Source organism: Ascaphus truei, chromosome 21, assembly GCF_040206685.1.
Source record: "Ascaphus truei isolate aAscTru1 chromosome 21, aAscTru1.hap1, whole genome shotgun sequence".
Lineage (NCBI taxonomy): Eukaryota > Metazoa > Chordata > Amphibia > Anura > Ascaphidae > Ascaphus > Ascaphus truei.
In genome coordinates this window covers 8,963,580-8,973,665 of record NC_134503.1, presented here as the reverse complement: position 1 = coordinate 8,973,665, position 10,086 = coordinate 8,963,580, and the positions used below count along the sequence as shown (strand labels likewise).

The 10,086-nt window shown below is 43.5% G+C and overlaps 1 long non-coding RNA gene across 3 annotated transcripts in view; it reads right to left on the bottom strand.

Annotated features, from left to right (window-relative positions):
• The window catches only part of LOC142472115 (uncharacterized), a 65,439-nt gene extending 58,236 nt beyond the window's left edge, over window positions 1-7,203 (bottom strand). For 2 of the 3 annotated variants that reach the window (XR_012789607.1, XR_012789605.1), the window contains exon 1: window positions 4,458-5,835. This is a non-coding gene — a long non-coding RNA (uncharacterized LOC142472115). Of the gene's footprint in view, window positions 1-4,457; window positions 5,836-6,919 lie in introns of those variants that run through there. The other variant, XR_012789606.1, reaches the window with a different exon arrangement.
• Window positions 7,204-10,086: the final 2,883 nt, after the last annotated feature.

Sequence of the window (10,086 nt, the reverse complement as noted above, 5' to 3'; positions counted from 1 at the left end):
GGGCCCCCGGCTCTCCCTAGCTCTGAAACTGCCTGCCTCTCCCTCACTATCTCTGTCTCTCTGACCACAGTGCGCGCCGGGCCTCTCTTTCATGCCGGTGCACACCGGAAGCTTCTGTCACGCGCTGATGTCAGAGAGGCCCGGCACGCACCGGTGACAGAGAGAATGAGGGAGAGGCAGGCAGCCCCGCAGCTGGGGAGAGCCGGGGGCCCTGCGGCAACCAGAGGACCGGCAGCCGGGCAAAGAAATTGGACCTGACCTCTGGCCGGGCCCAACTTCCAGCAGCGGCCAGCCGTGAATCCTGTTACAAAGAATCCTACTTACAAGGCGCAAGTCTTAGCGACTAAGTGTAAGTAGGATTTCAATTTTAACCGAGCCGGAGAGTCGATCCTATTTGGATCCTTTGGAGACGGAAGTACAGTACCACCACCGCTCACTCTCACAGCTTTATATTGTCACTGCAGCATTGTTATTGTGTTTTTATTGTCATTAAACAGCATCGAAGAGAAGCTTTATTTTAAATACAGCCAGTTTCAGCAATCTTTGCACCCTGCAGTCTTGTCACCCTATACAGCTTATTGGGAGATAATGCACTATTAGTGCTTGTGTGTCTTCTCTTTTCTTTTCATATACATCTACGAGTGTGCTGTGGTGATCCCTATAAGATTCTTCAGCAGTAACACAGCAGCCGAGCAGACGTTGATGAACAATCCACACAAGCGTTGGTTTGCTGTGTTATGTTATCATTGGACTGTCATTTTGGGAGACTTGTAGGTCTTTTTTTCCATACAATCCTTTCCTGGTTTGGAGACCGGTTAGGCAGCCTTGCGGACTTTGAGGACTATTGGAACCTGAATCACTATTTAGTTCATATTAAGTGCTAATAAATCAAGATGATAAAATTGTGTGTTAATATTTAATTTTATGGTACATATGTGTACTTTGTCCTAATAGAGGTTACATTTGATGGACTATTAATCATTTTGAATACACACATTCTACGAAATAGTGGTGTGCACCAAATATAGGATCTCAATCTCTGTGTATCTCTTTTAATACACCCTTACTGTTCTTAGTATCCATGGCCGCAGAGATTCCTGAGGTTCATTTGCCCCCTTTATAAGCCCGAGTGTGCATGTTTGCTAAGTAGTTTTGTAAATAACCTGCTATTGGCCCCTCAGAAATAGTAGCCCCAGGAACATGTACGTAGTCTTTGTCATATTAGATATTTAGCTGCCCACATGTTACACCAGAGGCTAAACTGTCAAAGAGCCACCCACAATGCTGGATTAATTATATGAACAACACCCTTTTGAACGGGACAGGATGCTATCAAGGAAAGCTGAAGGGCGCATATATAACTTCGGTTTTAATGAATCCCAAGAACAGTCAATGAGTATATTCACTTTTAAAATATCAAGATATTCAGACAGTGGGGAATGGGTGTGCCGACAATGTTTTTTTTTTTCTTCTGATTTTGACACGTTTGATTTTCTCTTAAAATGAAGGGTTTTAGGTTTTGCGATTCTATCAGGTGCCCGGTTTAAGAAAAAAATAACTGGATTTTATTTTTATTCTAGGTACGGTTAGTAAACTTTTTTTTTTTGGTGTCACTAAAATAATTTCACAAAATGTTGCTACACGCTCGCGGGCCGACAACACGAAACTTTCTGTTTCAGGTCATTTTCTTTAGAATCAAGGTTTATACAGTGAAAAGGTAAAAGGTATGTAACTATGTAACTATGTAACTATGTATGCAGCGTCACCTTATCACTAGGAATGGGATTGAGTGTATCTGAGATATATACGCTGCTGATAGAGGAGACAGCATAAACATCACATTCCTCTCCGAGAACGGCAAGAATTGTGTCTGTGTTAAAGCTATGGGCTCTTAACGCCTCTTAACTCCTGAATGGATGATTTGGGCCATTTTAACTAGGCAGTATTACTCTATGAGACACCTAATGGCCCATTCACTAGAATGGGCCGAAAGTGTTGTACAGAACCATAGGGTGTCTTAACCTTTAATGTGCCCCATTGACGTACCTGATACATCATCCCCACTCTGGTGCCGTACGATCCCAGACATGGGAAGAGTTAAGGAGAACCACCTCTGAGTGTCGATAAGCGTATTTTTGTTTGAGTCACTGGGAAGTATGTGCCCTTGATGTTAGTATGAGAGCAGTATGTGTTTATGGGTTTTCTGTGTGGGAGAGAAGTGCATGAAGTTACTCTTCTAAAAGTTCCCACTGATCTATATACCCGTTGCCTGTATTGCTTGCTTGGGAATGTAAGCTGGGTAAAAAAAAAGGCACGAAAAACCTTGATGTGCTGTATTTGAGACATCACAAGACAAATCATTACAAATGTTTTTCTGCACAACTGTACAACACAAGCTGCCACGAGAGACAAAATATTCTAAATATACATTATGGTGCATTTCTTCTTCCAAAAAGGACAATGACAAAGATTGCAGAAGAAAATGTTTATTCGTTTGGAAGATGGAGAAGGGGCTAAATGGAAAACATTACTTCGGGGATAACCACTCTGCAGATCCCTGGGTCATGTTAAGTTCCATTTGGGTCAATGCTGGAACCCACTGGCAACGTTCAACTCAAAAACAGGCCAACTTGCCTACACCTTTCACCCCATTAGTGAGTTTGAAAATGTCCAGAGGTTTTGCACTGATGATGTCCCAGTAATGGTCACTCTTTCTCAGGTACTGCCAAGGGTGCACTTTCGTCCACAGCAAGTGAGGGTTGTGTAGGAATGAGGAAGAAAATGGCACTTCACTGGATTTATGCAAATAAATATGCAGGTTTTATTGAACAAAACATTGATTCTTCCATGAACCGCGCCATTATTTTAAGAAGTCCAATGGAGTGCCATCTTAAGCCTTGTTTCTGTGCTGATGATGTATACATTATTATATGCATTGATAAGAATATGACTTGGTGTTTTCTATAGTACAACCTGCTCATACAGCATGTATCTATCATCCATTACAGCTTTAAGGCTGATTTATGATGAAGTGCAGCTAGTCTGAACAGATCTCATATTTTCAAATGGAAAGTTGTTTACATGGTTGGAGTACAATTCCTATTAATTCTCCCCATGGAGGAGATGCCAAGGAAGATTACTAAACCCTTACGTCACTACCAGTTGGCAGAACAATTCAAACTTCCATGTAATAAAGAGGGGGTTGGGTGGCAGTCAGTCTGACCGGGTTTGTTAGGTGAACACCGAATCGTGGTCAATTTCCAATTGATCCATGAGAGTATATGGATAATGCGGCCCCTACTGAATATACTGTGAAGCCATCTTCTCTGTGCTAGGGAAGATGTAAGCCCCCATTCATCTGCAGGGGGGGTTACATATTCCCTAGCAAGAACTGGATGGTTTCACAGCACAATGAAATTTGGACTATGTTAAGAACTGAAAAAAAAGCATAGTAATAACACTCCTTCCTGGTTGATAACCTCTGATTGTTAAACAATATTATCCCTGTTGGAATCGCATGCAAGCTTTGCAAACAGAGGGATCTATGTTGCTAGTGCTGAATTATCGAGCTGCCTTGCTTTAGATAGCATCACTATCTTGCTGCCCAGCACCTGACCTGTCTTATCAGGTATTTCTGCTGAAATGCAACCACTTGACCAGAGAACAGGATATTGGCTGCAGAACTGAACTGATCTAATTATATTCCCAACTTGACCTTGCACTCATTCATTCCTCTTACCCCGTAAACAGGGGGAACATTTTTTTTCCCAGGGAAAGTCAGGCTGATGGAAAAAAAACAAATATTGGTGCCACTTAGTATTTTTTGTTCCTTTTCTCCTTCTCGACCCTCTGGAAACAGTGTCCCATTTTTAACGTACGACTTTATACCAAATGGTGATATGTTTGAAACAAATTGCAACCGCATGCATTTTTTGGAAAGTACATTCTATTAATAAGAACTTGAACTCCAAGAATATCTCAGTGTTGTCCCCATGTAGATTCCAATGCAAATCATTTCTCTGTATTAACGGCAAATTATCTGTTCCTCAGGGCGCTCCCATGGAACCAGTCAGCTTTGTTTGAATTGCAATTTAATTATCGTTCTTGGCATAAATCAAGTTCACATACGTTTCTATTACAGGAATTAATATAGAATGTAAATGTACTCTTTTCACAGACGCATGTAAGGAACCATTAGTATAAATGCATGAATAAAGTATTGATTGTGGGCTTTAGTGGTGGATAGCATAATCCTGATATACAACGAGAGATATTTCGTTGTACCCAGTTTTTAAAGGCAAGAATTCCTGAGGACTATAATCGGAGCGTTATAAGGAATTATTTGTAATTTGTTAAAGAGGCAATCCTAGCCTGCGAATGTTGTTTTTGTTACATAGAATTGAGCTGAACCCCGTTAATTTCAGCCCAGGGCACCCCCGGCTTCTGGAGATACTTACCTCTGAATTAGATGTTGGTAGCAGCTCTCCTCGGCTGCCAGGGTTCATGTGATGGCCGCTGTTCCAAGATTTTGCATCCTGTGAGCCAATGGGAAGTTATGGCGTCATCAGCTGCGGCTTCCAATTGGCCCATGTGACACAGGAGCTGTCAACCTTAAAGTCCTGCTTGGACATCCGGAGCAGCTACCGGCACCTGCTTTGGAGGTAAGTATCTCCGGAAGCAGGGGACCACAGAGCTGAAATTAATGGGGTTCAGCCCAACAATTTGCAGGCCTGGATTGCTCCTTTAACGTCTTTTCACGTGCATTGTACTAGCTTCTGATGTGGTATGCAGATAAATATGTCTTCCAGCGAAAACCACCCCAGCAGACACAACCAGCTCCAAATTCTCATCAAACAAGAACCTCATGATGTTTGTAGTTATATTTCTTCAGTCACATTTCTGGGACCAAGAATGTCAAGTTGTTCAGCTCCTGCTAAACCATCTTGAGTTGCAGAAAATAACGATGTGCCCCCAAAAATGATCCAAATCTTGCAAAACCATGTTAAGAAAGTGTGACTCTCCAAACAAAAAAAGCCGTCTCTTTGCTGAATGAACAGTATGAACTGGCATGAGAGGAAGAGTTGAGAAATCACTTTGTAGTTTGTACTATCCAAAGGACCCGGTCTTTATCTTTCAGCCTTATCTGCTGCACCCGAGGATAACAGATAAGGCTGTGATGCCTTTTATCCAAGCCCAGAAGCAGCAGGTAAAGATGAGGTGCTGAAGGTACACCCAAAGTGGAAGTGACTGTGGTTGTACTTAACTAATTACTTGTCAGGCAGCTGATGTCAGAGCTGCCCAAACCCACGGAGAGACCTGGGGCACTAAAGGTTGAGAACAATAAAATATAGTGAACCATAGTGCACAAATCTGGCTTTACCTGTATGGTTAGTTGAAAGAATGGTAAACAAACACACATGCCGATTCCTTGAGCATCATCCATTGGCTCATACAGGGTGCAATATGTATGCATGGTATGAAGACAGAGATTGGGTAGATCTGGAAACCATATAACAGCACCATCCAATAATTCAACGTGTATTCTCTTGGCAGTATCAAATAAAGCAGTGGTGCTCAACTCCTGTCCTCAAGACCCCCCAACTGAGCCACTGATTGAGCTACCTGTGCTGACGCTGGGATATCCTTCATATCTGGCCTGTTGCAGGGTCCTGAGAACTGGAGTTGAGTACAGTACTGATTGGACGTTAGACATGGATGCAGAGTGGCTCAGTGTGTAAAGGTGCATACTCTGACAACAAAGACTGAACCAGGGTTCAAATCCCAGTGTCTGCTTTGTGTGACCTGAAATAACTATCCCCCTCGGGCACCACTATGAGATTGTAAATTCCACGGGGCCGGGGCTGTGCCTGTAATAATATATGTGTAGTGCTGCATACTGTGCGCTATATTGTCATTGTGAAGCACTTGAGTCATACTGAGAGTAAAGCTGTGTGCAAATAATCCTATAAAGCCCTTTAAACATTCTCTATAGCAGGACTAGATTTTAGTTCCTTTAAGGGAAGGAGTAAATATTGCTAAAAAAAAAAATCCCTTCACCTGAGAAGACGTGAATATGATAATACATTGCGTACTTGTTTGCTTTCCACTTCTATATTGACCACGTACTGCGGTTTCCATCCTTGTCCTTCAGAGAAAAGGCATAAGCTGCTGGTGCCCGTTGAGGACGGAGCTAGCGTTCACATTGCAAGAAGGTCGTCGCTTGGGGATTACCGCGTTAGTAGGTTCGAATAACATTCGGGCGAGCGAGCATCCTCGGGGTGGTCGCAGCTTTTCCCAATCTCAATGTCCGCTCTTTGTGGCCATGGCCAAGTCCCTCTGTGTGTCGGCCATCAAAATTAAATTGTACTTAAATATATATCCAGTATAGCGGTCTCGGACGTGGTTGTAGCCATTTTGCTGCGACCAAGTAGGCACTGGCGTTTACCCGCCACTCACCTTGCCGCAGGGACATCTAGCCGCAGGCTGTTTCGCCGGCAAGGTGAGCCCCTAACCTTACCCTAAAAACCCCAAGGCTGCGCTTGTAGTGCCCGCGACGGTGACGCGACGGCGCTCCAAAACAATTGACTCCGTCGTAAGTGCTTATAGTAAGCGCAACGGGCGACGGTGCGACCAAAAATTTGGAAGCCGGGTAAATTTGATTTTCAGAGACTATCGCCACTTGTGACTGTCTCTGAACCAATCAATGACCCCGTCGTTAGCGACGGCGCTGAAAGTTAAATTATAACTTTTGCAGGCGTTGCCAGCACTATAAGCCTAATACTAACACTATCCCCTACCCTAAATCCCATATCCTAAGCTCCTTACCCTAATCCCCTACCCTAAAGACCTTAACCCCTTACCGTAAAACGCCTATCCTTAACCACGAAACTAACCGATAAAACCCATTAAATTAACTTACCTTATTGGCAAGTAATAACAGCCGGCGGCAGTGTCCAGCAGCAGAGCGTCTGCGGCAAAGGGTCCCTCTGTGCCAAAACGCCTGCAGCGACTTGGCCGTGATCAAATCTTATTCCGCCAGTACAGCACCGTGAGTACTGTCAGCAAAAAAAAACACAACAACGTCGGCATATTTCTGGGTTCAAATATGTCCATACATTAAAAGCAAAATGAAATGTAACCATTTCCCAAACTCTCTTTTCTGAACAATATTTGGGAAGGCGAATCAGATATGAGATAGTTGGGATAGGTACATTCCTAATGCACTTTGCAAGACAGGTGCAGATCTTAGCTCAATTTTGAAATCGAAAAGGCCATTAATCACCCAGACGTGCCCAAACATCTTCTGTTTACATTTAGTTTTTTTTTATTATTAGTCATGAATGTAAAATACTCGTGGGAATGACTGAAGAGAAAGGAAACACGTTAAAACCTGAAGCAGTTCTTGAATCCAGTTTCTGGTGATGCAAGACGCATCATTATTTGGGGCTTTGTGTCTTTATCTTCCAGTTGAAAAGGATTTCATCGTGATAAGGCAGATTAGGCACGAAAATGGTCCGGTCCGAATACCTGCAGCTCGTGCGTTATGCCAGGGGTGGCCAACTCCAGTCCTCAAGGGCAACCAGCAGGTCAGGTGTCAAGGATATCCCTGCTTCAGCACAGGTGGCTCAATCAGGGGCTCAGTCGAAGACTGAGCCCCTGATTGAGCCACCTGTGCTGAAGCAGGGATATTCTTGACACCTGACCTTATAACCTTCAGCTGTGACTGAAGCAGTCAAAGACTGAGCCACTGATTGAACCACCTGTGCTGAAGCTGGGATAAACTTAAAACCTGACCTGTTGGTGGCCCATAAGGACTGGAGTTGGCCAACCCTGCAGTAGGCAATGGTTTTCTGTTAAGGAAGGATAGCAAGTTAGCGCTTCTGCCTGTTTCACGGTCACCCTGCGGTAAGAGTGACAGACTCATGACTCCCCTTTGTCACCCCTGTCACAGCATCAGTGACAGAAAAGGATGCTCCCATTGCTGGAAGAGGTCCAGTTGTCTGGCCGATTGTGTCAGGTGAAATCTTTCCAGCAGAAGCAAAAATAATGAAGATTTAGGTACAACTTAACACACTGCCCATGCTTCGGCCCTAAACACATATCAAAGTCCCATTGGAAGCCTAAAACGTTGGTAGAATATTAAACTAATATAATTGATTAACTGAATGATAGACCTGTGAAATGTTCCTTTGCTTAAGCCTAATGTCAGATATGGATATTTACACTAGCTTGGTTCCTAACCCCTTTCGCTGCCAGATAAACCCAATGTTCCCGTAAAAATCAAAATGGCAGCAGGAAATCAAACCCGAGCTTACTATTGGCCCGTGGGAGTGAGGCTGAACTGGGCGGCCATTTTTTTTTCAAGAGCGGAATCAAGAAAAGGTTAATTTTCCAGCAGAGTTCAGCACTGCAGCCTCATCTCACGGTTGTGATTTTAACACTTTTAATGGTACATTTAATAACCCCCCAGAATTAGAGGGACTTGGGGCTCTTTTAATGCATGTTTTGACTCACACATTCTGGTGTCGTTTCCAAATGAATGATTGGCTTTATGGTACATGGAATATGTTACTGATACACCAGGATTTCAGTGCTGCGTACTGTACGATAAACATATCTTTTGCAAACAGAGATAAGGAGCAGACGGCAAATATGTTTGTTTGGGCGGGCGATAGAGGAATTTAACAATAACACAATCCTTTCTAATGATTTGGGTAAGTAACGAGCCTGGGAACTGACCCACTCTACCAACCCCTTCCAGCTGATTAAAACGGCATCTGATTGAAGTGCAATTAGTTCAATTAAACAAAATGTGGTCAATGGGTCAAGGCAAGTTTGGAGCAGATCTGAAATAAAGAGAGGCGTTTTCACCTTGCGGCAATATATCGGGGTGCTTTGCTGTGATTGTGTCGTGTTCAGGAATTGGGTCGATAGGAGAAGATACAGGATACATAGGTGTCTGGTTCTGCATCTCTGTGAATTGTTCTTTCCCTCTTCTGTCTGTCTCTGTCTGTCTAACATATCTGCAAAGTCTTAGGTCACCTGCACCTCTCTGACTAACAATCTGAGCCAGGTGTAGGAAACTTCCTGATCAGATTCCTTACATTTGGTGTAACCGGGAGCAAATATGGTGCAATGTATCAAAGTAAACTTCTTGTATTAATATAGGAGTGGCCAACTCCAGTACGCAAGAGCCACCAACAGGTCAGGTTTTTAGAACATCCATGCTTCAGCACAGGTGGCTCACTCATTTTGACTGAGAGTCACCTGTGCTGAAGCAGGGATATCCTTAAAACCTGACTTATTTGTGGCCCTTGAGGACTGGAGTTGCATTAATACATAGCAGCTTATTCAATCAAGTGCAATAGTGCCGATTCGGCAATACCGCACAGACACTACCATGGAGTTGAATGGGACTTTCCGTTCCGCAGTGCTGAATCGGCCCAATCGCACCTTGTTTGAAAGGCCTCATAACCTCCATGTCCACCTCATCTGTACATTTCTGTAACGATCCCATTTGTACTGTATTTTAAGATTGTATTCCAATCCAGAGCTAGGAACGATGAGGTCTTTACTGGTTACATTTTGGTGGGGATTGTTTATTTAACAAGCCTACAGAAAACTGAAAAGCAATGTGCAAACTTGTCGTAGATATGTAACGCTTTTAGAAAGGCACATCAAGAACTCAACAACATGCATAAGGCAAACATGGTGCTCTCGCACGTTCCACTCATCAGTGATGCTGTCCCACCCACCCTTCCTCTGCCAGACAGCTCAGCTGTAAAGACAGTCAATCTCTGTGATGTGTGTGTGTATCCAGCTGTGTTGCTGATCAATGGGGGGAGCGCATAGCGGCCCTCTACTGTCACTTAAACTTTCACACTTCAGTGCCGGAGACACCTACATCTCACAGCATTGCAGGCTCCCCTGTTTTGTTAAAATGTCCAACTGAATCCTTTTGTTATTGGATGAATATTAAACATAGTTACACACGAGCCTGTTAAAAAAAAAAACGAAAAAAATAATGAATGAATGTGGTCTGCGATCCTCTTCCAGTGCTCAGTGTCCCACGAACGCCCTCTGAAT